Here is a 26975-nt window from a genome sequence, read left to right on the forward strand (position 1 = left end):
ATAGAAAATGTTTTCATATGTCACAAAGGACAAAGCACTATCTGACATCCTAGTATTACTATGCTGAATTTGGTTAGACTTCTTGCAGAACAGTTTAGGTGTAGCTGGCCATGCCTTGGGTCTGGGAGCTATCTTAAATGACTGCTCAAAACTCCCTTCAGCTTAATTTTTGTTCCTGCAGCAATGTCAAGATTAGAACTTGAACACAACATATTAAGTGTCAAGCCCTTCAAATCACAAAATTGACTTTAGAATACCAAATATTCAGAAAGAAATTAGCGTGTTGGAAGTTTCGACTAACTTTTAAGCTTTTCTTCATAGGCACATGCAATGGAAGATCTACACTTTAAAAACAGAAAATCCCCAAATTTCTGACACTTCCTGTTACATGTCATTTGGTTTTATTACTTCATACAAAGCATATCAAATATCATGAGATCCATTATGAATCAAGAGTTTGGGAGCAGTGGTCTTGCAGTAATTTTGTCTAACATGATATTCTGAAACTAAGAGATATCTCTGGCATTCTAAAAATATGAAAAAAAATCTGAAATTTATATCAAAGCTTCTTATATGGGCTAGGCATCTATAGCACTGAAACAATGCAACTTCTTGAGTAGACTGGGGAGGAATAGAAAGGGGCCACCAGGATTGGAAGATGGAGGAGGCATTTTGATCTTTGCAGGAGACTAAATTAAACCCCCCTACACCCCCACCACTGTAGGCAATAGTTATACATTCAATTTTGATAACGTATTTTAGAATATTTCTTCTTAAAACCCCCAAAACTAATGTTCCTATTAAGATCACACTGAGAAACTTTTTTTTTTTTAATTAAACTATTTTATTCTGTTGCTTGGAAAAGAAAGGTTAAGCTGTTTTTGAAATATTCCCCCCCTCCCCCAATGAAAAATGGCTTAATAATTATAAACCTATATTTGATAGTGAAGCTTAAATGCAGTTGCTCAAACTTACAAATTATAAATTAAATTTCAGATTAATATATTTCTACTTTTTTTAATACTATAAAAACTTCTTATGCTTCAAAACTGAAAATAGACACTGTTTTAACATTTGGAGAAAGCTCTGCATATAGTTAGCAAACATTTCTTAATCTTGGAGACAAACTTGAAATAGTGTTAATACTGGTGAAACTCTAATCATTGCAAGTTACCCAATTAGGCTGACTAGTCCCACTCTTTTTGAAATAGGTTCTCCTGATGCTTCAGTTGCTCCCTCTTGAAGCTCCATACGTTTCTTTCTACTATCATGTGCATGTAATGGAACCAATCTCCTCTACAAAAAGGATTTCTGGTTAGAAACCTGTTTACTTGCCCTTGGCTTTTCAGAATCCTGCCAAAGAGAGAGAGAGGGAGTAGAGTGGGCAGGAGAGCTGATAGGAATGGCAAAGAAGATGTCTACATAGCCTACGGCTCTCTTTCATATGTGATTGCCACCCATTCTGCCCTGCCAAATACCTGCTTTCAGAGAAATTCAAAGAACAGTTACAGTAGAAGTCATTCCCGGAAAAGCTGGTTTTTAGCTGGCATCCAGTGGATACCAGGAAGTAGGACAGTAATAAAATCACCAAGAAATATTTTGTCTACAGGAATACACAGACTGGACAAGCTTTTAAAAAGCACCAATAGTGATTGCCCCCATTGAAACTAGTCCAAATTCCCACTGTTTTCCAGTGGGACTATAAATAGAGTCATGTCTCATCCTATTACTCATTATAACATTGTTTTAGGAGAACTATTACTCTTTTCATGATTATTGTCATTTTGATTACTTCAGTGTCTAGGAAAAATAGTCGCCTACCATGACTCTAGTCCGCTATGTCATGTCTCAGAACAGAGGCTTTTTTTCTATTTTAAGTTTATAAAACCACTAGGACACCTATACTTAGCTATTAGACATACAATTTGGTTTTGTTTACATGGTACAGAATTGTACTTTTCAACATCTGATGTTCCTCATGGCAAGACATGAAAAATTGTCCACATTTAAAGGTCTAGTCTAGCACTTGGATGACCCTAGCTTCAGCTCCCTACAGTGCCAAAGACACTTCAGAATAGATCTACAAAGACATCCCCACATAGGATAACTTATAAAAATATGGTCTTTATTGCAGTATCTAAGTTGATCCTGCAGTAAGTCTCGATGAGAATGTCATCAGGACTTCTGCAGACATGTGGCCTCTGTTGCTCCCTTCCCCTGGCTCTACGAATCTTCTATTTCTTTCTGAACAGTGACTCTGTTTCTCCAGAAAAGGTTACAGAATATTCTGGAGCCTTGTTTCTACGCCTAATAACAATAGTATTGTCCTAAATGGTAAACTGAATTTGAGAGATCTACTACATCAATGTTACTACCTCTCGGTCAAGTGCTCTGTCTCCTGAACTGTTGTATAAACAGGGAGTCTTGGCACAGCCATGACATCTGATTTTTAGTGTAAACAGTGAGCATGCTTTACACCATAAATACTCTAGAATTTTCTAGAGTCTTGCATGAAATTTTGCAACAAAGTGCATGAGGCAAGTCCCATAACACCCTGTCAGGTCCTAACAAGCAAGGTCTTCAGCTTCTCCCCTCTTCTGCAGCTGGCATCCTTTTTGTGCCGTTGTTACATTCCTCTTAAAAGGTGTCCTGAAGGCAGCAAAAGGAAACTTGCTCATGCTGGAAACAACCAGGGCCCTAAGGGCACTCCCAGCCCTGACTGCCCCTGCCCAGCCTCCCCTGGGGCTCCCGCACCGTGCCCACGGCCCAGGACCCATGTCAGCCCATGGAGCAGGAGGGAGGCAGAAGAGAACCTACAGAAGTGAGAGCATGTGGCTCAGGGACCCCAGGACTGGAAGCAAATCTTTCCTCGAAGAGGCAGAGAGTCTGAAAAGCAGACGCTGGACTAGGAGTCACATAGAAGAAGAGACAACCCAACCCCTACCGCTATCATTGGGGGAGATTTCTTTACAGGCTCTGTCTCTTGAATTTTCTTTTAAGTTTCTTCTTCAGGTTTAAGCTCAAGTAAAATCTAGCTTTAAAGGTGGGGAGTTGTTGTTTTGCTGTTGCTGTTGTGTTTTAAAACACCCCTTTTTGGCACTTTGGCATGTTCACTTAAAGGAAAAGGTGCTGGCAGAAATCTCTGACAGAGTCAAAGTCCTGTTACACCTCTCAGACCAAGAGCTATGCTGTGAAACAAAGTTCTGCTGAGTTGTTTTTCATCACCCCACTCCACCCCTGCCCCAGCACAAAATGAGTTTCATTTTGCGTCTCCATCAGCCGCAGTTCTGCTGAACTTCTCCCTCTTCCATCACATGCTGCGCCGTGCAAGAGAGACTTGCAGGTGACCCAGTGCAGTAGTTTGCATTTCACCTTCTAAATGCAGAAAACTTACTTTTACAATGAAATAGCACTGTGATGCAATGGAACGTGCTTTAAGAACCACTTAAAAATGTGTTTTAATCTGGAAAAGAAATTCATCAGCTTTGACTCTGGCAAGACCTTCCAGTTATGTCAATGAAGCATTTGGCCTGCTTAAGATCTGCATCTTTATAATAATCTTTAATAACCCATAATTTGTGAGAACATTTTCAAATTACAAAAAAAGTCACAATACTGGCACAAACATCTTCATGTTCATATTCTTAAGGTCTTATTAAAATATGTTGCACTTTCCTGACAATTTCTTTGAGACAAAGAGGTTGCCAGGGAAGCTTTCTACCCCCTGGATTGTTATGCAAATAGTTAAAATATTGAAATGAATTTAAGGAGTTATACTCTAACACATCAGTCCTGTTATAATTTGGAGACAATGAATAATATATTCCAGACAAAGTGAAGGCAGCTATAGAAGTAAACTAAAATGGGAAAATTACGCCCACCAGGCATTTAAATTTAGGAGCTGAATAAATTATCCATACATTAAAAGGTTCATATATTTCAAAGAAAGCATGAAAAAGTTTAAAAAATAACTGAGAAAATGTAACAAAAAGCAGAATAATTCCAAATGTGATCAAAGCTGGTGTGGAAACCTATTAAATGGATAACCTTGTTGCACAAAAATTATACAATACTACTTTCACAGATCTATTTTTTTAGCAGATATTCACTTCGAACCTCTGCTGTTTTATGAAATGGGTTTTAATCTGGTACACTGGAAAAAAATCATTAAAACTAGTATTTTTATCCATTCAAATTTCTATGGCATTTTTTCATCCTTTGGCACAATGGACATTTATTGTTTTTAATCAAGTGTACTCTTTTATCTGGTATTCTTCCAAAAGGACTTCCATATATTCTTGTATGATTCAGTTCACTGCATATGCTATTCTTACAAATCTATTAATTAAAAGGCCCACTCAGAGTATTTGATGAAAACCAAAAATACTTCAACGTTTTTCTTATCATGCTGAAAAGCTGATTCTCCCAACGTTCATCCAGGCCCTAGTTATAACTCCATACACATAGCACTTTCAAACGTGCGCCACTGCCACAGTATCTGAACTGTTACTGTCCTGATTTTACAACAGATTTTGTTAAAAATATCTGAGCAGAGCTTCATGTTTTTTCATTAAGGTGGTTTCAGAGTTAGGAGTAGAGGAGATGCTCTTACTTATGCCAAGACATAAGAAGAGCTCTGAGAACAAGTTTTTTCAAATTTCCAGTGAACTGAACAAATGATATATACTTCCAAGTGAGGAACAGACTCATCACTGTTTAATACTGCTATTCAACAGAGATTGCATTACACTTCCCAGCTTTAAAACGGATGCGCTTCTTTGTAGCTCATTCTCTCAGAATGAGCACCTTCAAGCGAATCCAGCCAAGACAATCGACACTGCTACAACAGGGACAGTAACATAGCTCGGTAGTTTTCTCCTACCGAGTAGAAGGGTTGCAGAGTAATGCCCAACGGACTGCAAGCCTGGCTGGTCACATAAAGGTGGATTTCTGAGACAGGCATGAAAGCATTTTAACACCTTACAGAGCACTGGCGATATCTGACTTCACTATCTGACTTCTGAGAAGCTCTTGTGCCGAGGTACCATGTTAGAGAAATAACAGTGAGTCTGTTTGCTTCTTGCAAATGGGTTGTAGTCATGGTATTTAACTATGTGATCACAGAGAAATGAAGACTAGACCCATACAATCGTGTATATGAGAAGATATTTCATACTAAGAAAAGTTCAGGTAGCAGACACGAGTATTGTTCTTGAAACAGCTGATTTTGCAATATCAGGAAGATTTTTATTTGTATTTGCTATACCATACAGATTTATTGCTCTAAATTTAACCAGTTTAGATCCTGAGTGCTTCCTGGGTGCCTGCCTATGAAGGAAAAATATGCCACCATACAATAGCTACTGTGCAATTATTCTTCTGTGCATCCCTGTGTGTGTGCAGTAAGTGTGCCTCTGTGTGAGGCAGCTTATGCCATTTGGAAAGCGGGTTGCATTGTATCCAGTGTGTTTTAAGGACATCTCCAAAGGGACTTAATGCATAGTAGTTTGCATGCTGTAAATCTAAGCCTCCCTTACTGCATACTTATTCCACAGATAAAGGCCACGGTAGAGCCACAACTGATGTAAGAAGGTCAAATCTCTGTTGAAAATCATTAGAGGTTCATCAGTATGATGTGGCCCATTATTTATAACATAATGAATATTAGCTAAAAATCATTTGAATAGCACTTATTAACATATTTAAAGCTATCTGTGCTCAGCGCTACCGTAATTTTGGGGGTATAGCTGTGAAATACCCCAGTCTTGCTTGCTTGTGTACAATATACAGGCAGAATGAGAATGTTCCAAAGGACTGTGTTCTTTCTGAGGATGAATAAACACATACAAGATTCACTATCAAGGAAATTTTATAGTACAGAATCCAGACAAGACTTATATATAATGCAGCAATTTATGCTTCTTAATTTAGCTGGTCAAGTTTCATGGAAATTTGTGGTGTTGCTATAAAATGATATAGCTAAGGAATTACACAGTAGTAAGTCACCAAAGAAACCATCCTTTCTGCCTTTGAATGTGTCCTGAACTTAGGTCTTCTGGGATCTGTAGTTCAGTCCCTGATTTGATATTTGTAACGTGTTGTTGTGACCATTAAAATTCAAGTATTTCATTTTGTGAGAGCCCATTCTTTACCTGCAAGTTACAGCAGTGCAATTACACTAGCTCTGGGTGTAGGGATTTTTGCCTGATGATTCATTTATATCAGTGAAAGTTCTAATACAGACATAATTATATCAGTGTGTCAATTCGCACAACCTTAAAAGCTTCCCCTCTCCTAACAGGAGAATATTTTTAAAAAATGGTTGTGTCCCTAGAAGTGCCCTTTCTTTGGTGGTTTGCCAGAAGAAGGAATGCATCACTTCAGGGCAAGTTAACAGGGATAAAATTATCCTTTATTGCCTTTGGGACAAAAGTATATAAACTTCACGCCTCCAAACCTAAACTCTCACTCCAAAACTAAGCTTCAGAAATGCAAGGATCAAAAGGGGATGTGGCTCCTGGCTGCACATGGCTACTGCCCTTGTCCATACACTGGCCACCTGAAGTTGCAAAGGACCATGGGTTTGTAGCTGGGTTAGGAGAGATATGGGACAAATCAGAGTGTTCTTCTGAACTGTGACAGTAAGAAAATGCTACATTAACAGGTGGCCAGGAATAGTCCAGACTTTTGCTGGACAGTTAATGAAAGATGCCAAACAAGGATGATCTATAATTTCCTATCTAAAGTGTCAGGCTGGATGTTTGAATTGCTCAGAGACAAGGATCCTGTATTCTCCAAAAATGAAATGTTATATTTTGGCTAATATGTAGGGTCCTTTCCAGGAACCTGCTGAGTCCTAGGAAGAAGCTACAGGTCACTTAGACATGGGGAATCATCTTTGCATTTTATAAGGCCAGACAGTTTCAGAATTGTGAGTTGTACTGAAGAAATTATTGATGGAGAATTCTGAGAAGTTCATGAAATTGTAACACAATAAAACCATAATCCTCTGCATCTAGTATTTTTCTGCATATTCAGCATACCTTATTCTCCACTTTCTGATATATGTGAGCAGCTAAATAGTATAAATCATCATTTTACTGATCTAAATGAATCCTCACCAGATAGCTTTAACTGTTTTAACTATACTAGTATAGTACAGCTCCAACTTAATCCCAGTGGATAATTGAATTGAAGACAGGTTTTAGAAGGATAAAGAAGGGCAGATTTTGTTTTTTACTCATGAAAGATGATGGGTGAATTCTGCAAATCAAAGAGCTGAACACTCAGGATGCAGAAGCTTGCTTTGTATCTTATTTTCAGCTGAAGACCCTAGCAATAAAAATAATGCTTCTTTCTTCATTTTTTTTTAAGAAAAAAACAAGAAAAAAAGCTCTATTTCCCCCCAAAGTTATGTCATTTCTTTCATTCATGTCTTTTCTTTGTTCAACAAAAAAAGGCTTTTGCCTTTTGCCTATATGCCTGATTTCTGGTACCATATGTCAAAATCTTACAGTCAACTTTTGATTTTATCGCCTATTCAGTATACATGAGAAAAACAGCAATTATTTCAAGTATAGGGTTTGTGGATTTTTTTTAATTGCCATTTTAAAACCTTTTACTCCAAATCCAAGCCTTCCAAATTTGGCAACACATTGTATTTTTTGATGTCTTGCAATTAAATCATTCTGATTCCATATTGTCATGAAATCAGCCACTTGGAGAAAATATGTAAGAGTCCTGATTTGCCTTTCTGAATCTATTTTTCACAGTTGCAAAGTCCTGGTCAAATAAATTAAATTACTGCAGCAGTATGTAACTAATTTTATGTAAATTAAGGTGTTAATGTTCTGAATCACATTCCTGAAAATGGTCTGTTTTCTCTTGCAGCTTTTCTTCATTAATGCCACAATAGAAATCTAAAAATTAATTTCTACAAGACTAAGTGTTGCTCCCTGACCTCTAAAAGAATTAAATTTATAGATAGTCTTAATGGTCAGCTGACACTTCTCAGTAGCCCACCCAAATAAATCAAGACCCCTGCCTGCATGCCAACAGAACATGCTAACGTGAATGCAGGGATTTTTAAACATCAGATGATCTATGCAAGTTTTAGTCATGTTGCTAGGTACATAATTATTGTGATGTTTTAACCTCTGTTTGTGGCAGTCCCCTAACACAAGCAAAACTGATGCTTTAGGTTATCAAGAAAATACAAGATTAGCAGAATGAAAATAAGCGTAACTGGAAGCTGTAGGAATACAAAGTCAGAAACAGCCTTATTATTTGACTAGGAAGGTTAAAGTAACAAATATATTCATAGACAGGAGACCAAAATCTGAAAAAAGGTAGCTATAACCTCAATTTCCAACTACTAGTTTCCTCACTTTGTCATCACGTCAGATTAGACTGGGAGAAGCCATGATTTTTTTTTTTAATTGTTCTTGCAAGGCAGGTCCAGATTGGTTCTATGTTAATTTCTTTGAGATATATTATAAATTATAATCTGCAGTGTTAAAATAAACTGGGGCAAGTTCTTCAAACATTGGACAAGAAATTATATTGGATTAAAGAAACACAACCTCTACCACTACAACTTTTCTGCATATACCTATGCTTTACACAAACAGAATATTGTATACAGGAAGGCAATTTTTCCAACTTTTTCCATCAGTTTAATGCACACCCCTTGCATCATCACTGTAAAGGATGAGAGATGAGAAGAGACACTTGCTTTGTATTTCTAAAAATCCATTTTCCAAAGAAATTTTCCTACCCCAGTTATTTCACCTACACAGGACATGTTCCTCCACTTGCCAAAATCTATGAAAGTTTAGTCATGGGCCTCAGTGAAAAATCTGATGGTTTTGCATAGCCACATACCTCTGAGAGTCTCACAGTATTATATAGTGAATGTTACCATTTCTCAGAAAAAAATTGTGTTCTTCCTAAAAGGTCTCAGTCCAAGATTCATATATGAGAATCTAACTAATTCTTTAAAAATAAAAAACATGAATATTAAAAACTTAAAATCCAGACTGCCAATACAAAAAAATCTTGAAATATTTTTAAAAAACTGGAAACAAATTTTGCTAGTCCAGATTATTTTTGGTTATGTAAGTGTGATTAATAATGTTATTTGTATTTTACAGCTATGTAAAAAAAAAAAACCCATATATATATATACACACACTTATTTTCCATAGCGTGCAGGTGTTTAGGGTGACTGATTTGGGCTTGCCTGAACTCCTAAGGATCTGTTCCTCCCTTTTTTCCAGCATGACTTCAGAAAAGAGGTCTTAAATTGTCCCAAACCAGTCACATCATGAAACTGGCTGAAACTTAAAGAGTGACTTAAGTCAATATATTCTAACAGCAACAGTTATGCTTCTGAGCCATTCAGGTTAATGAGTTACTACTATGGCTGTTTATTCACTCTTTGTTTGTGTCAGACACAAGGTAAAACACATTAGGTTAAACTTTAATGAAAGAAGGTTATGCTAATGCACTTTACTTCGGATTTGCCAAAGGCTGAGTTCACATTAGTACCTCTTAAAGCAATGGTAACTTGATTAAATGGTTGAGCCCTAAATAGCAGAGATTAGAATAGAATCCAGTCCCCCTGATTTCTGGTTCCCTGTTGTAATCATTAGACAAAATTCAGATGCACAGATTTCAAGACAATATTTATTTGTGCAAGGAAGTATGTTGTCAAAAAGCTGAGTAGCAGTGAGTTTCATTCAATCTGTAAGTACAGTGAATAATTACCATCTCACCCCTTATAGTATTTCTTTAGAAATTGAGATCTGGGCCTTCATCCACCTTCACATGTGTGTCTAGACTTTAAATAAAAATAAACTTCTTCTGAAAGGCAAGGCAATTGACCCTTGTGTATACAAGCCACTGGAAGGGAGGCAGTACTTGTTGCAAGGTGATATGTGAAAAGGAGTGACTGGGAGGCAAAAATAAACTGGAGAGCAGTCATGAATAAAAGTTTCCCTTTGAAAGCTATCAGCAGTCCTTCTGAGAAATAGAAGACAAATGCATTAAATCTACTCCAGAACTGACAAGAATTCTGGAGAAAAATACCCTTCTTGCCAGTGTGGAAGCTTATATATCCTTCAATAGGGAGGAATGGGAAAAACTCACAAATTCATAACTTTTTTCTGGAAGAATTAAAGAATTTTCAAAGAAAAGTTCTTGATCTGAAAAATTGCAGAAGCTGTTGAGTTTGGCTTTAGTTAGCATATAATTTACTGCCTGATTCCATTTTAAACATTATTATTTCTTTCATCTACTTTTGAGAAAAAACTGTTTCTATATATCAGAAGGTCTGATAAAGTCTATTCCTAAATTTCAAGTCCACCTCATTTATGCATACTCTTCTGAAAGTCAAGGAGCCAGCATAACCACTACTAAGTTAATATTCCAAACCTTTGTTTTAGGTACATGATTATCAAAAGTCACAACCAAATCAACATCGAAAGTCAAGTTTTGTCTCCTGGTTTCTGATTCAGTAAATTTCTTGTACAGCTGAAGATGTGTAAGGTATTCTCAGCCAGGCCTTTCACAGAATCACAGAATGGCTGAGATTGCAAGGGACCTCTGGAGGTCACCTGGTCCAACCCTTTCCTGCTCAAGCAAGGCTACCTAGCGCTGGTTCCCAGGACCATGTCCAGATGACTTTGGAATACCTCCAAGGATGGAGACTCCATGACCTCCTTGGGCAACCTGTGCCTATGTAGAATAGAATAGAATAGAATAGAATAGAATAGAATAGAATAGAATAGAACAGAACAGAACAGAACAGAACAGAACAGAATAATCAAATCGAATTGAATCATTAAGGTTGGAAAAGACCTCTAAGATGATCAGTCCACCACCACCACGCCCACTAAACCATGTCCCACAGTGCTACATCTACACGTTTTCTGAACACCTCCAAGGACGGTGACTCCACCACCTCTCTGGGCAGCCTGTTCCAATGCTTGACGACTCTTTCCATGAAGAAATTTTTCCTAATATCCAATCTAAACCTCCCCTGATGCAACTCGAGGCCATTTCTTCTCATCACTAGTTACTTGGGAGAAAAGACCAACACCCTCCTCACTACAACCTCCTTTCAGGTAGTTGTAGAGAGCGATAAGGTCTCCCCTCAGCCTCCTCCAGACTAAACAATCCCACTTCCCTCAGCTGCTCCTCATAAGACTCATGCTCTAGACCCTTCACCAGCTTCGTTGCCCTTCTCTGAACACGCTTCAGCACCTCAATATCTTTCTTGTATTGAGGGGCCCAAAACTGGACACAGGATTCCAGGTGCGGCCTTACCAGTGCTGAGTATAGGGAGACAATCACTTCCCTGCTCCTGCTGGCTGCACTATTCCTGATACAAGCCAGGATGCTGTTGGCCTTCTTGGCCACCTGGGCACACTGCTGGCTCATGTTCAGCTGGCTGCCAACCAGCACCCCCAGGTTCTTTTCTGCCCCAAGCCTGTAACGTTGCATGGGGTTGTTGTAACCGAAGTGCAGGACGCAGCACTTGGCCTTGTTAAACCACATACAATTGACCTCTGCCCATCGATCCAGCCTGTCCAGCTCAGTCACCCTCACAGTGAAAAAGTGTTTCCTGACATCCAGATGGCAGGAACTGTGCCTCAGGTCCTGTCATTGGGCACCACTAAAAAAAGTCTGGTTCCATCCTCTTTGTACCCTCCTTTCAGGTATTTATATACATTCATAAGATTCCTCCTGAGCCTTCTCTTCTCCAAGTCAAACAACCCCAGCTCCCTCAGCCTTCCCTATATGACAGATGATCCAGTCCCATAATCATCTTAGTGGCCTTTGCTGGACTCCCTCCAGTAGCTCCATATCACTCTTGTACTGGGGAGCACAACACTGGACACAGCACTCCAGGCATGCCCTCACCAGTGCTGAGGAGAGGGGAAGCATCACCTCCCTCAACCTGCTGGCAACGCTTCTCCTAATGCAGCCCAGGACACTGTTAGCCTTCTTTGCTGTAAGGGCTCATTGCTGGCTCATGTTCAACTGTGTGTCCACCAGGGCCCCCAGGTCCTTTCCTGCAAATCTGCTTTTAAACTGGTTGGCCCCCAGCACGTACTGGTGCGTGGGATTATTCCTCCCCACATGCAGGACTTTGCACATCCCTTTGTTGAAATACATGAGGTTCCTGTCAGCCTGTTTCTCCACACTGTCAAGGTCCCTCTGGATGGCAGTACAACGCCCTTTCTCTTACTAGTATGGCAAATCTTCCTCCAGATCATTTTCCTAACTTGGGATTTCTTACAAGTACTTTTCCCTGCAGCCTGCTCTCTCAGTTTCTGCCTGAAGGGAAGCTGAGCGTAGCAAAGGGTGTTCTTAAACCAAGATTCTCCAGGGGCCAATTCATCCTTTGACACCAAGTAATATATGTGTAGTCACACAATATATTAAATGCAGTATAAAGTAATAATGTTTGAAATTGGTTTTGCATCTAGTGTGAACAAGCCAGACCCTTTTGAAACAGGTATGAATTTAGGAGGACTGGTGCAGCAATCCTTTTTTTTTTTTTTTGTGACAATGCAGAAATGCAGTTTATTGTAGAAGATAAAATCTTGACAATTGAGGTCCTGTCTGCTCTATAACTCTTTTGGACTTTGCCCAGTGAGTTTCAAATGAAAATAGATATGCTTCAGCATTCATGTTTGGTATGTCCCTTCTCCATAGTGCCTTATTATTATTACAATTTAATATAGTGGCACCTAACTGGCAGAGTCAGGTTATACTCCAGTGTGCTAAACAAACATAATAAATGACATGACAGTCCCTGCCACGATACATGGACTTCACCCTGACAGGGCCAGATCCAGTGAAGGAAAAAGCAATGATCTATTCTGACAAGATTCTGAAGGTATTTAAAACAGATGGAAAACCCTAGACTCTGTATGAATGTCCTCCTTAACTGTCTTGAATCAACATGAGGCAGCTTATTTCATACAGATTGCTGTACAGCGCTGGACCAACAGCATGGATTTCCATAGCAAAGTCTCATGGACAAGTATGAAGATCCACATAATACGAGGCAGTATAAACACTTATTCTTGGAGTATTTGACTTGCCTGGTTTTATACTTTTAGTGGCACTTCCTGAAGTTCACAGCTAAGCTGTCTGCATTGTCCAGTTTCCAAGTCTGTCTAATGACAAACAGATGTGACCTGGTCATGACAAACTTTTGGTTGCCTTTGGAAAACAGATACAGGAATTATGGCTGCAGAAACCAAAGGCCACACTCTAGTTTGGAAGCAGACAGTCCTTTCCTGGTCTGCTGAAAACATGATTACATTTCAGACTGCTAAAGACTTTAAGCTGTGATTACTATTTTCTACTATATAGAAATAAAATTAAAAAACAAACTACTATAAAAATGTCTTTGACTAATATGCATATGCCTTGCCCTACTTAGAGCCACACCATGCACAAGGGTGTTCCCTCCTTCCATCAATATGAATAGTCTGAAAACCCAGCCTGATACCAGTATACAAGTCTTGCTCTGAATTTCTTTATATTTTCTTGTTCACATTCTATGTAAGGTATACAGCTGGTCACGGTCAGACTTCTTAGTCTTAAAATGTGGGTCATTATTTGTAACTGACTATAAGCGTAAAGCACTGCTATTACTATTTTTTAACATTAAGGAAAATATGTGTTTATGTCTGCATACTGATACATTTGGTAAGTAAATATTACATAACATAATATTATAGGAATTAACATTATATAAGACCAAGAATCCTTAAAAAATTTGCCTGCTTTGATACTGAAACAAAGAATTGTTATTATGAACAAGAGCATAACACCTGCATTTTTCACTGAAAAAAACATTTTGCATAATGAATTCTCTAGATTCTGCTATTGTTCAGTGAAATACACTCCCATGCAGAGAACTGCAGGATGGAAATTTCAATAGGAAACTAAGTTAATTTATGACAACAGTTAAGTAATAAAAGAAAGGTATATGAAAAACATGGTAAAACTGTGTCTGAGCACCCTGTCTTTCAAAGAAATGAGACTACAAGGCAGTATAGCATTTTGTGTTTACTAGATTCTGGATATGGTGATAGGCACCAGTGTAAAAAACCTACATTAGTCTTGTCAGTTATGTTAGTCTTACATAGGATAGAGCGTGCACGCTCACATTCTTACAGCTCTAGATATAGTTCTGTGAAAATGAAGACAGGTTCTGCTCCATAGTTCTTGTGCAAGACATCCTTCCCCAATGAAACTGACACCATACATTTTTAATTGTTTATAGTAGTTACAGTGGGTTATAAACCTTAAACTTTGTACAGACCTTAAATGTCACCAATATTACAGAATGCAAAGTTAAACCAGCTTTCACAGATGAGAAATGCCTTTAGAACAACGGTAGCAGAATTTATCCTACCAGATGAATTTCTGTTATATGATTGCAAAATGAATCTATTTTTTTAAACGGGTAAAGGGAAGGGATAGTCAGTCTGAGATTTACACCTGATTTGTGTTATAGTAATCTTTGAAATTAAGAAGTGTATCCTTGCATTTCATTAAATTCTGGCTAATGAGATAACTGTCTTCCCAAGGAGGGAGTGATGAAGTACTCATGCCATAAAGCATAAATTAATGCTGCAAGGTTAAACACTGGAACTAACTCATGTTTCAACAAAAGCCCCTACCAGCAGTTAAATTAACTGACATAAATACCATAAAATCTGTCTTTATTTTAGTCTCAGATGATGCTTCTTTTTACACCCCTGCTTTCAGTTTGTATAACTCATTTTTGCACATTACTGCATGCATCATTTGCCGTTTAAAGAATCAGCTACAACTGAAAAAAGATTTAAGGAATCAAATACTCAGGGAAAAGAACCTGTAGGTATGAGGAATACCCCTATCATACTGTATTTTGCCAGTACTCTCTAAAGAAAATACCACAATAGACAACCACAGTTCAAAGAAACAGTTAATTATGCTGAGAATAGACGAAAGAAATCTACTTTTTCTGCTTTTTGATAGACATTTTGAAAAAAAATGCTGAAGAAAACCTGTGGTGATAATAGGTTTGATATATATTCTGGTAAAAATTATATCACATTAATGAGGTGGCTTAAAGGGCTCATGCATTTTGTAGGAGGCATTTCAATGTATTAGTATAATTAGCAGTGATGAGAAAACTGTTTGGAACTGAATTACCTCTCACGAGTTCATTTGAGCTATATGAAATTACACCATGCAAGAAGGAAAATTATGGAGCCATCCAGAGAGAGTTCATGCCTGATTTGATCATAGCCACTAATTGGATGATCATTTTCGTAAAGCTTTTCAAATGGTTGACAGTTTCTGCCTCTCATTTTTTTAATGGACTAGCTCTTTATTTCTTGCACTAAGCAACCAAACATACATTTGTTCAAGATTTTGGTGTTTCTACAGGGACCTACAGGTGTAATTGTCACAATCTGAGCAACCTTTGTCCCCTAATTAGCTGCTTTTTGGGGACCCCTGATGAGAGTTGCTGTTCTTGTTAACAATCTTAGAGAATACCTGATGAGTAAGACTCTCCAAAGTCTGATGCATGTCAGCAGACACCATATGACAGCAATTTAATGAAGTTAAAAACTGACCTGATTCTGATGGCTGGAGTAGCATCTGTGTTGTATAGTTTTTGATTTCTGTTGGTCTATGGGTTTTTTTAGCATGAATTGGGTGTTCTGGTGAAGGATAACAGAAAGGTGAAGGATACGGGAAGAAAAGCTTATTAATGGAAATACTTTATGAGCTCTCTTTCTGTCCTTCCTAATATCCAGTAACACTGAGCAAATTGAAATGATGCTAACCTTCTTCGTATATTTTAAATGCGATGCCTAATATATAAAATACTTGGTTTGAGAGTTGTTAAGCATTTAACTCAGACCTGTTTTACTGTTTTTTACTAGTACTCTTAGCAGTTTTTCTGTTGCTTTTTTTTTAATTATCCTTTCCCTTTATTTAATGCAAACATCTTGCAGTAAGATTTAGGCTTAGTGTCACCCCAAGTGTAAATTATTATTTAGAAACAGTACTTTCCACAAATAATACATCTGTGTCACAAAGTCAGGAAGGAAAACAGAAAAAGAAGGGTTTTCCAGTTTCTTAAAAGAAAAATGGAACAATAAGCTTAAGAATACTTTACCTCAATGATAAAGTATAATTTGATGTGGATAACCCTTCTGAAGTACACAAATTCATGTATAGTATTTGTGTGGACTGTTCTTGGAAATTTTGTGCAGCCTCTTGTTGGAACAGAGGCTCTTTCTGACTTCCTCTATTTACTAAAAATTTTCATAATCTTTCAAGAAATCACTTATGGAGAGAACACTAGCACTTATTTAGATGCTAGTAGTAGATAAATATAGATTTAAGCAAAAATGTTATCATCACAGAGTATTCTATTTTCATATAGCTCTCATGTTCTGCCAGACTTCACAGAAAGATATACAAAATGTTATTTAATACTTTTAAACTTTATTACATTCACTGAATTTTTCCTGCAGTGAAGAGGTGTCTTCACAAAAAATCTGAAGTCTCAAAGAAATCCCTAGAAAAACAGTGGTTCATAAATGTCTCTTAATTGAGTCATGGTTTGAAACATGTTGTTTACAAGAATTTTTAGTAAGAGTCTGGTTAGCAGGTTACAGATTGCAATCATACAAAAGTCTAGAAGAGATTTACCACTGATTCAATACAGGAAGAACATACATGTTCTGAAGTACGTTTGGAGAACATATACTCTATGTTAGCACTCTCACAGTAAGTAGAGCAACACGTGGTAGTGGAAATGCATTAGTTTATGTTGCTACTCCCTCTAATCCAGCAGACAATTGTTCTAGCAATGCACTCCATAATCCTTTGGCCGCTTCAGTGTTGAATGTCACATGGAAGACAAATGCAGCATGCCTTTTTACATCTCATAATAATTAATACAGGGAATTCACAAAACTTAGAAATATGAAAAAGTACTGTTAGATCATTGAGGTCAAGTGCCGTGTAGAGCCCCCATTTCCCGATGAAATCCTACTCTTAAATGACACATGTCAATGATAATAATATTATAAGAATGTTCATTTAAGTAACTTTCTTCAGAGTGTTATCAATGCAAAGTAAAATTATTGTCAAGGATAAAAGATTATTTTTTTAACTGCAACCTCGTAGTAGGGTTGGCAATTTTTATCCGTTATGTGGCAATTAATCAAATAATATTAATATCATGGAGTCTTACAGAAACTTGGCAACACGATACTATTGCTCCAAAATGCCGCTTAGAGATTATTTCCACTTCATAGCCTACCCCCCCATAGACATTCATACTGCTGCTTCATTGCAGTTGAGTTGGGTTAATTTTTCAGATGCAAGAATCATGTGTCTTTTTGCACATGAAACTGATTGTTTTCGCTGAGGAAACTTTCAACTACCTGAGGGTACAGAACAGTGTTGCTTTGCAGATACTCTATGCAAGAAAAAAAATCAGCTGAATCAAACAGAATGTTGAAGCTAAGGTTTTCCTAATGGGAGAGGTTTATGTGTACTCAAAGCAAACAAAAGCTCTATGGCAGATGTTTATTTCATTAAGAAATTAAAGCTGGCAGGTCTTCAGTTTGATCATAGATGTACTGCTGTAAACTCAGTTTCTGTAAGTTGTATTCAGCTTTTATGATTGTAATATAGGAATTCTGCAAAGATACTTTTGCTCATCGATCTCATTCTGAATGTCTCAAGTACTGTGTACACATAAGCAGTTTGGGAAACAGTTGTATTGCTTTATATTTGTAACCCAGGCTGCTTATTCTTATAGAGAATACATACCATAATGATAATGAAGATAACAATTAGAATAGCAATGAGACAGAGTGAGGATTACAAAAGCAGCAGGCTCAGACACTGAAACTTCAGAACCTTCAGAACTAGGAAGTGACTTGCTATATCAAAGTGTAAAACACACACAGAAATCAAAGTTAGGGAAGGTTTGTTTGTTTCTGAAGAACAGTTTAAATTCTTCCCAGCATTCATACTGTGAAGACAGTGTCATTGTGTCAGGAATGGGCTTAACGCAACCTTTGCAGTCTTTCGGGGGATAAAATGAAATCAGTAGGCAGAAGTGGGGCAGCGGCCTTGGATATAAATGCTATAACTATACTTCTAAATTACAAATTCAAAGGTGGTAGAACCATGACCACGAAAGAGGCATATCGTTAGGAAGATTTAGCACATAATTTCTCTGAAGTATGTATTGCCCATGCCATTTTCATCAATGAGAATTAAAGTACTGTAATTCCCTTTAAAGGTTAAAAATCAACACATGCACCTTTGTTGGAAGATATATCAACAAATCAGACACTGGCAATACAGTCCCTGTAATCTATTAATATAAGGCATTGGAGTGCTCTAACTTGTATGAAATAGTAGAACTCCTCAAGGACGACAGTATAGCCACTGCAAATGTGTAAGGCACACCACCCTTTGTCCAGGATTTGTCCTTTGTTGGACTTCTGGCTAGCACTAAAATCTGCACAGTAATATTTAAGTAAAATTTTAAAATCCATTGCTCAAAATTTTCCATCCAAACATTATGAATACAAAGAACTTTTTAATGGTGTTTCACTTTTAGCAGTTACTTACTCTTCATGATAACAAGCTTCCCTGTTTCACTATTTTCACCATAAATGCAACTTGTATCATTGTTATCATCACAACTCTAAGAAATGGAGAAATTAATAGGAATGAGATGGTAAATGGCCCTCAGAACCAATCTGTCAGACTTCAAGTCATTTTATTTATGGGAGATCTTTAAATAAACCAGAGAAAATAGTATCTTTCTCCCTGGGAATATCTTTCTTCTACTGAGAAAATTATTTGCCTTTTTTTTTTAATCATTGTATTTAATGGGGGTTGGAGGGTAGAAACAGATTCCTTGAAGTCAGCAGTAACTCAAGAAATATTCCTGAGAAAGACTTCAAGCAATTCCCTAAGCAGCCTGACCCAGGATATTAGCCCTGAAGGCTTTTGCACAGCCACCAGTTTCACCAGTAGTGGAGACAGCTACACTTCCAGATGTTGATGTTGGAAAAAAATCTGTTCCCAAGACTCAGCATCTGCTTCCTGAAATCAGCTAAGTCTTCTGTGAATTGATAGGAATATTCAGCAAAAAAAAAAGCAAAGAATATTGCTTTTTATAGAATAAAACCCACAACACTGGCATTTATACAGCTTTCTTTCAATGACAACATTCAAGTCAATAAAAGCAACGCTTGAAGACCTCTCAAATTTACAAAGAATGTCAGCTTACAGGTATTAAAAATGGCTGTACAAATTAAGCCAGGAAGGTCTCAAAGATACAGCTGTATACTTTGCAGGTGCTGTTTACAATGTAAAAAAGCTGCATTTGAAAACTCTGAATTACTGAATATATGGGATATTTTGCTAAAGGCGTACACTTTCCCTTTTTAAGGATAGGCATCTTAAAACCTCCTTGAAGTGAAGAGGTGGGCAAAATGGGTATGCTCACTTTCCAGTCAGGAAATTTATTGCGTAGATATTACCTGTTCCCAGCCGCTGGTCAATTTTATAAACAAGTTACTTGACTGCTTTGCTAAATAACCAGCAAGCGTATTCATTTCACCCGTTTTTACATCTAGAAAATGGCCTATCACTACTTCTCCCAAAGATTCTGCTACTGGAGACATTATATTATCAGGTCTAATATCTTCCTAACTGAAAGGTGCATTACATTTAACATACTAATCAGAGGGAAAAAAATTGTGCACTGCATTATTTTTAGCCCAGCCAGTGAAATCTCAAAAATTTGTGAAATCTAATTCTCACAGCATACAAAATCAAAAGTGATAAAAGACAATATTCATCCCCATTAATAGCTCCAGTGACTTCAATGGAATTACAGCAAGAACAAATTTGGCCCGGTCTCCTCAGCACGACAGACTGTTCACATGTGCTGCAGAACTCCTTCTGGGTCTCTGCCACAGCTCTTTCTTTCTTTTTTTTTTTTTTCTTTTCTTTTTTTTTTTTTTAAATGTAGACAAAAACTTAAGGAAATAAGAAGGGAAGGATCTACTCATGTCTTCAGGTATCTTTTTTACACACTATTTAGAATTTTCTTCTGGGACAATCGAAGGAAACAGTGACTGTGTTTAATTGCTTGCAAAATACCAAATTCTAGCAGTTCGAGTGTTAGATTTCATGGCACCTATGAACATGTCTGCAGAAGATTAATCCACAGAAAGAAACAACAACCATGATCCTCTTCATACAGATGTTATATTACCCTACTCATAACATTCCAGGGCCACTTCTGAAAAAAAATCTCAAAATTCCTTCTATAAAACAGAAAGAAAGAGGATTTTACTTTTTCATCTCAAGTAGTTTGTTTGCCCTACATATAAAGCCTTTGCCCAGAGTCATTAGATATTCTACAACTGTTATTGATCTATGGGTTAAACTTCTTTATTTATCCCATCTCAATATTTTTATGCTAACAAAAATGCCGAATTGTTCATCAATGACGATAAAAAATTGACCATGACCCCAAGTTTTTGGGTTTTCAAACATTCATTAGCTCTCAGTTTTGATCTAATGTAATGCCAGGATCTAGTCAAGAGGAAAAAACATTGTAAAAATTGCACACTTCTAAACCTGCACTATACTTTCTTTAGACAATATTATACTATTATTATAATAGTATAGAGTAGTAGCCATTCTTGCATAAACCCAGATTCAAAGATTACTGAAATCAATTGTATTTCTATCGATTTTCATGAGCTTTGGAAAAAGCCCTTAATTAATCAAACCTTTATCATACAGTTTTTAGTAGAAGTTAGTTTCATATGCTAACTGGTACAAGGTTTATTCAAGCAAAAAAGAGTCTCTTTGCAAACATGTATTAGCTACAGCCAAGAATCAACTCCTTCCTACTTGAACTACATATTAAAAAACGTACTCAATTTAAAGCCACAGGGAAAGTAATTAAATGTAACACATACTGCCACTTCTCTACAAAGATACAAACTATGCTCTGTGAATTAGTACCCTTGCAGATGTGTAATTTCACTGTGCATCAGTTCATACTTAAGCTGATGTTTATATGTATGTCTCATTTCGTCCTTTGCACATCATGTATTATGGTGATGCTCACCGCCTTATGGGATGTTTGTTTTAAAACATGAATATATAGTGGGGTATTGTTGAGTCCCCATTTTATGTACACTTATTTATAATCTTTAATATATTAATTGTATAGTGCTGTATTACAACATTTTAATGGTTTTGGCTCTTGGCTAATAACATGAATTCTCAGAGTAGCTTCTGGTAAGATGTATCTCTGAAAGCTCCAAAATAAAAAGGTCTAGTGCCAATGTAATAGAAAATAACTGCATTCCATTGCCAAGCTTGTTTTAGATCTCTTCTTCCTTTTGATAGAACATTGTTGGGCACAATATCAACAAAATGATCTGATTGTGCATGAAAATCAGGTTGCATTTAATCTTTAGACAATGTTGCCCTCATTGCTCTGTCAATTCAAAGGCTCGTCATGGTATCACCAAAGAAAACACATAGTGGCATTTCCATTAAGGATTGCAAATGCTGAGTCTGACAGTGCATTGTTACATGCAGTTTGTGATATAGTTGCCCTGTTTGTAACTTCTCTGTGCTTCTCTGCTTTAGCACTGTAGGGTGGCAATATTTTTGCTATCTTCTCTTAAAAAATATTTTATAATGTCTCTGTTGCTTAGAACAATTTATAAAAACAATACTGGGAATTATTCAAACAATTTTTAAGTTTTTGGGAAAAAAAAGTTTTTTTCAATTTGTGGTCACACTGAATTGATATTGTCATTCAAAGCCTCTGACATTGGACTTGAAGGGGTTTGTTTTCCTTCCCAGATTCATCTGCAAAACACCACAGACAATGGCATTTCTAAGCCTGGCCACAGCTTCCACTTCAGACATTTGAGCAACTAGCACTTTCTAGCAGAGGAACTTCCATTCAACGTTACTTCCATTATATGACAAAGAAGATTTACAAAACTAAGCATTATCCATTTTTAGTCATGTAGGCAAATATGTGCCTTCTTAATTTTGTCTTTTTCCTCTATATCTATGAGTGACCTTTGGCTCTTGGCTGATGTGATGTATACTTGTTTCACTTGATTTGTTCCATGGGACTTTAGAATACCCGCCTAGGTGAATTTTTTTTTGCACCTTTGCAAGTTTGGGGCAGTATCTAAACCAGTCTTTCAATATTTGCACTGAAAAACAGGAACTTCCTGATATATCCTCCAAGCATCCCTGTTTTAGCCTTCCCTTGACTCATTACCAGGGCCTTTTATGTCTCCTTTCACTGTAAAGGAAAGCAGGAGATCGCCTTCATGGTCCTGCAATGCATACTGAGAAAACCATTTCTTCATTTGCAAACTCACCTTCTACTCTTTTCTTCTGATGTCTTTTCTTCTGATGTCTTTTCTGCCCTGTTGCTCTCAAAAACTGCCCTTTAGATAACTCTCTTGTAAGTTGGAGGATTTTCCATTCCTTCTCTAAACAGATTCCCAGCAATTGCTTCCATGAATCATAGAATCATAGAATCATCTAGGTTGGAAAAGACCTTTAAGATCATCCAGTCCAACCATTAACCTACACTACCAAGCCCACCTAAACCAATCAAGGGTAGACTAGACTAAACCATATCCCGAAGTGCCACATCTACCCGTTTTTTGAACACTTCCAGGGATGGTGACTCCACCACCTCTCTGGGCAGCCTGTTCCAATGCTTGACCACCCTTTCCGTAAAGAAATGTTTCCTAATTTCCAACCTAAACCTCCCCTGGCACAGCTTGAGCCCATTTCATGAAATAACCATACACATACATATGTACATACATGAAAACAATTCTAAATCTTTAAAACTTATTACTTTATTTACTAATGCTATTCAATATTTTTTACTCTTTCGTAGTGAAATGAGGACCTTTAATCAAACAAGAAGTGTGCTCATGAATGGAGTTTCAGTGTCATGGCAAAGACTTCCATCTTTCTTTTCCACAGCAATAGTAGCAGGACTTTTATTCAGTTTCTTCACTTGGAAAAGACACCATTACCTAATGAGAGGGCACCAACAAGAATTCCACATTCCTACTGCTAACTGAAATCTGCCAAGACTGGCTTGCTGCTTCACTATATTTTCTCTGCCAGAATTTTCCTGATTCTTTTTCCAAATCTTCATGAATCTATGGTGAGAACAAATGCAGAAAAAGCAGCATAAGGAAGACACTTCAGCCTTGCTAAGATTTGGCTTAATTATCATGAGTTTTCCTTTTTTTCATTCACCCTCCTGCTCCTTCTCCCCAAAAGTACAAGTTTTGGGTTTTGAATATCTCTCTATCTGAAAATATTTCAGATCAGTTTCAAGCTCCTCATAACAGTTGTAAGAATTAGAAACTTTCTTTTTGTTTCTTGAGCTGAAAATTGACTTCTTCAGTCCACCCTTCAAGCTTAAGTTTGCTCTCCACACTGGAGCTCGGTTGTAGTAACTGTACAGACTGTGGTTTTAGCAGAACTCTGATGTTTTACCATGCTAATATTTAACATCTGCATATTAGCAGTGCTGAAAATACAGGGCCTACCTATAGACTGGGACCAAGTGAAGGGTTGCTGTGAAAGACATACCATGTTTTTAGACTCAAGCAATTTCATATACTATACACTAACCCTCTGTAATGTTACCTACATAGAAAGGTACAATAATAAAATTGTCACAGACACTTTTAAAAAGCTAACATGTTCCCAATATTCAAGGTCTGTTAATTTTTCATTTCAGATAAAAGTATTTTTAATCATTAGAAATACAAGCAAAAGTCATGGGACTAGAACAGAAGCAGAGTCCCCAGAGACATCTAAATGACAGGGAGATAAAGTATTACTTGTATTGAATATTCTCAGTTCACTTGGAAGACAAGGGCCACATACTCAACCTATGTAAATTAGCATAATTCAAATGAAGTCAATGGTGATACCACCATTTATACCAGCTACAGCTGTAGCTCAAGCTACATTCCCCAATTTGTTTATCATATGCAGATAAAACCTCCTAATGCGCATTTATAACAGGAGGTAAAAATCAATAGACACTGTGACACTAACTACACACAAACACTGATAATGCAATATATTTCTTTTTTCTGCCTGGAAGCACTTAAGAGAAAAAGGAAAGCACTTAAGAATATTAATCATTTGTGGACCATTTCATTACACTGCAAATGTTACGGTGAAGTGACGTGTGAGTAGCTTGAAACTATTGCATATTATACAATGATTTACCATAACTATGCTCATATTCTATTTCATTACTCTCTGCTTTCATAAGCATACATTTTTAAAAGGTTTACAATGTTTGATTTGTATTTAAAAGAAAAATCAAAACAAAGCATATGTCTCATTGTATTTGCATGTCAACAGTACTATCACAGCAGAAAGATTTGTGCCCAGTGTTTACTGGATGGTGTCACATGCTACTTTAACTTACAACATCATGTGCATTTAGCTGCCAGAATCAGTCCTTTCTATCTAGGTGCCATTGCCACAGAAGTATAACAGCAGGAGCTTCAGCTATGTCTCGGGCTGTCATATTCCAATAAATAGTAACACTCCAGCAGCATAGGTGTCATTCTTATCTGAAACTTAGGCTGCATTTCCATGAGGAATATTTAATGCCATTGATATTCTGGTTTCAGCTATACTATTGATAGCAATGGTGAGAACACCTAATCTTTCAAACACAGAACCACATTTCAAGCACAGTTATTACTACTAAGGCTCATTTTTTATTCTGGAAGAGGCAAAGCAGAAATCTGGGCATCCACATCAAGCAATGTTTGCACAAAGTATCAGATACTTTATGAGCACCTTCACAGTCATTCTGTGCCTGCCTTGTGGTTATTTGTCTGTCATGTCCAAGCAGTTTGGTCAGAGACACTGCTTTGACTTGGCTGCTGGACCTTAGCAAATCCCATGCAGATTTCACTCAGAGAAGATTTCTCAGTGGGATAAGAAAGGTAAAATTGTAACATGGCATCCTTATTTGTAATCAAAGTAATATTAGCCTACGCTTGCTATACTAGACAACAAATACAATATTTTCCCTAGAGAAAAGGCTAACTTTAGACAATTGTAACTCATGTACTTATTTACATTTCTACAAATCCAGTTCATCAGGTATCTTTATCTTCTGCACTGGTCTCCAGCTTACCCCTGTTGAATGCCAACTCTGTGTCCACACTGTCAGACAGACATACATTGGTGAGGAAATGACTCCACACACTAAACAGTATTTAACAGAGAACTGGAAATATTCCCTCTTTTTCCTTTTGTGCTCTTGGATTTCAATTCAGTAATTAAGGAACAGTAGCTGGAAAGACGTATGAGAGTAAACCATTCAGAGGTTTTACCAGGAAACCAAAGAGGCAGCACACATTAACACAATTACCGAATATCCCTGTTTGTTCTTTTGCACACTTGGGGTTGGTATTAATACAGCTACACTGTCTGCTGTTTCAAACCTGGCTCAATGTGTCAGGCATGATATGAAATGCAAGGAGGAGTCAGTATTACTTTTTTTTAAAAAATAGAATTCTATTGAAAAGAATACTGTGCATACAGGAATGCAAGAATCATGCAGCTGAGAAATGCCCCATGCAAGAGAACTGGGCGAGAAGGAAAGCAGTGTTGTAGCACAATGTTAAAGAAGTAGGAAGTGGTGGTTTTTGCTCTTTCTTTTGTTCAGTCCTTCAGTTTCAGCACCTGGAAATCTTTAAAGGTGAAGTACTGCTACTGAGTTTTTGGTATCAAAGCTGAGGGAAAACGTAGAATTTCTGAATTGTTTCCCCACCTAAGCTGATATTTAGAAGGTAGCTGATTTGGAATACAAGTCTTTTAAGAACTCAAGTCTCTTGTTGTGTTTCACCTTTGGTATTTAAAATACACATTCCTCATCTATATGTAGCATTCCACCACTGCTATTAACAGAGTGGTAAAAATCAGGGCAGAAATGTAATGATCTAAAATTAGGAAGCCTACTGTAGAAAGGGTAGGATTTTGCACAGTGTTGTATATTTAAATAGAAAAAAATTGGCATTTTGGTTCAATTACACAGCTTTTCAGTCTAAGAGAGCACAACATCCACAGGAACCAAGTAAAACACTTATTTTCTCTATCTGAAGGTCAAGTTAAAAACCCTGACTGCCATTATTTTGATTTTAACTACCACCTTGCCCCCCCCAAAACGTTCAAGCAAATAACAATTATTGTACATTTGTGAAGTTTTTATTGCTCAAAACCTTATTTACATTTCATTATGGTGAACACGAGCAGCTCCTTGAATAAGTGCTCTCTAAGATTCCATTAGATTATAGTTCATTTCATAGACATTTTTAAAACAGTAGTGAGATAGTTTCAACATCTGTTGTTTTGCCCAATCCATTGAAGACTCTGCTGAATGAATGGGGTGCATGACAACAGAAAGCCAAGGTGACAGGCTTAGATTAAATTAATACACCAACAATAGTATAATTAGTCAAGTACTAAAGGCAAACCACACTTGTATTGAAACCTAGAAATAGCTGAAAGTCAAAGGAAATCCCATGACAATGCATTGGTTTGATAATAGCAGAGAATGATTTAATGAAAGAATAAACATTCAACATGCATTCACATTTCATGTGAAGTGCTCTTGGCTGTTAAGAGTCAAGAGCTCTTCACATGAAAGTAACATGTTTCTAACTCTTTCAGAGATGATCAACTGAAGGAGCCTTATTAATAGCTATACAGGGCCATTGCATTGTCCTTCTGAGTCATCTATCCACTTGAATTATTCTCAATTGACATATAAGTCTGCATTTCCCTGCTGC

Source organism: Pelecanus crispus, chromosome 6, assembly GCF_030463565.1.
Source record: "Pelecanus crispus isolate bPelCri1 chromosome 6, bPelCri1.pri, whole genome shotgun sequence".
NCBI lineage: Eukaryota > Metazoa > Chordata > Aves > Pelecaniformes > Pelecanidae > Pelecanus > Pelecanus crispus.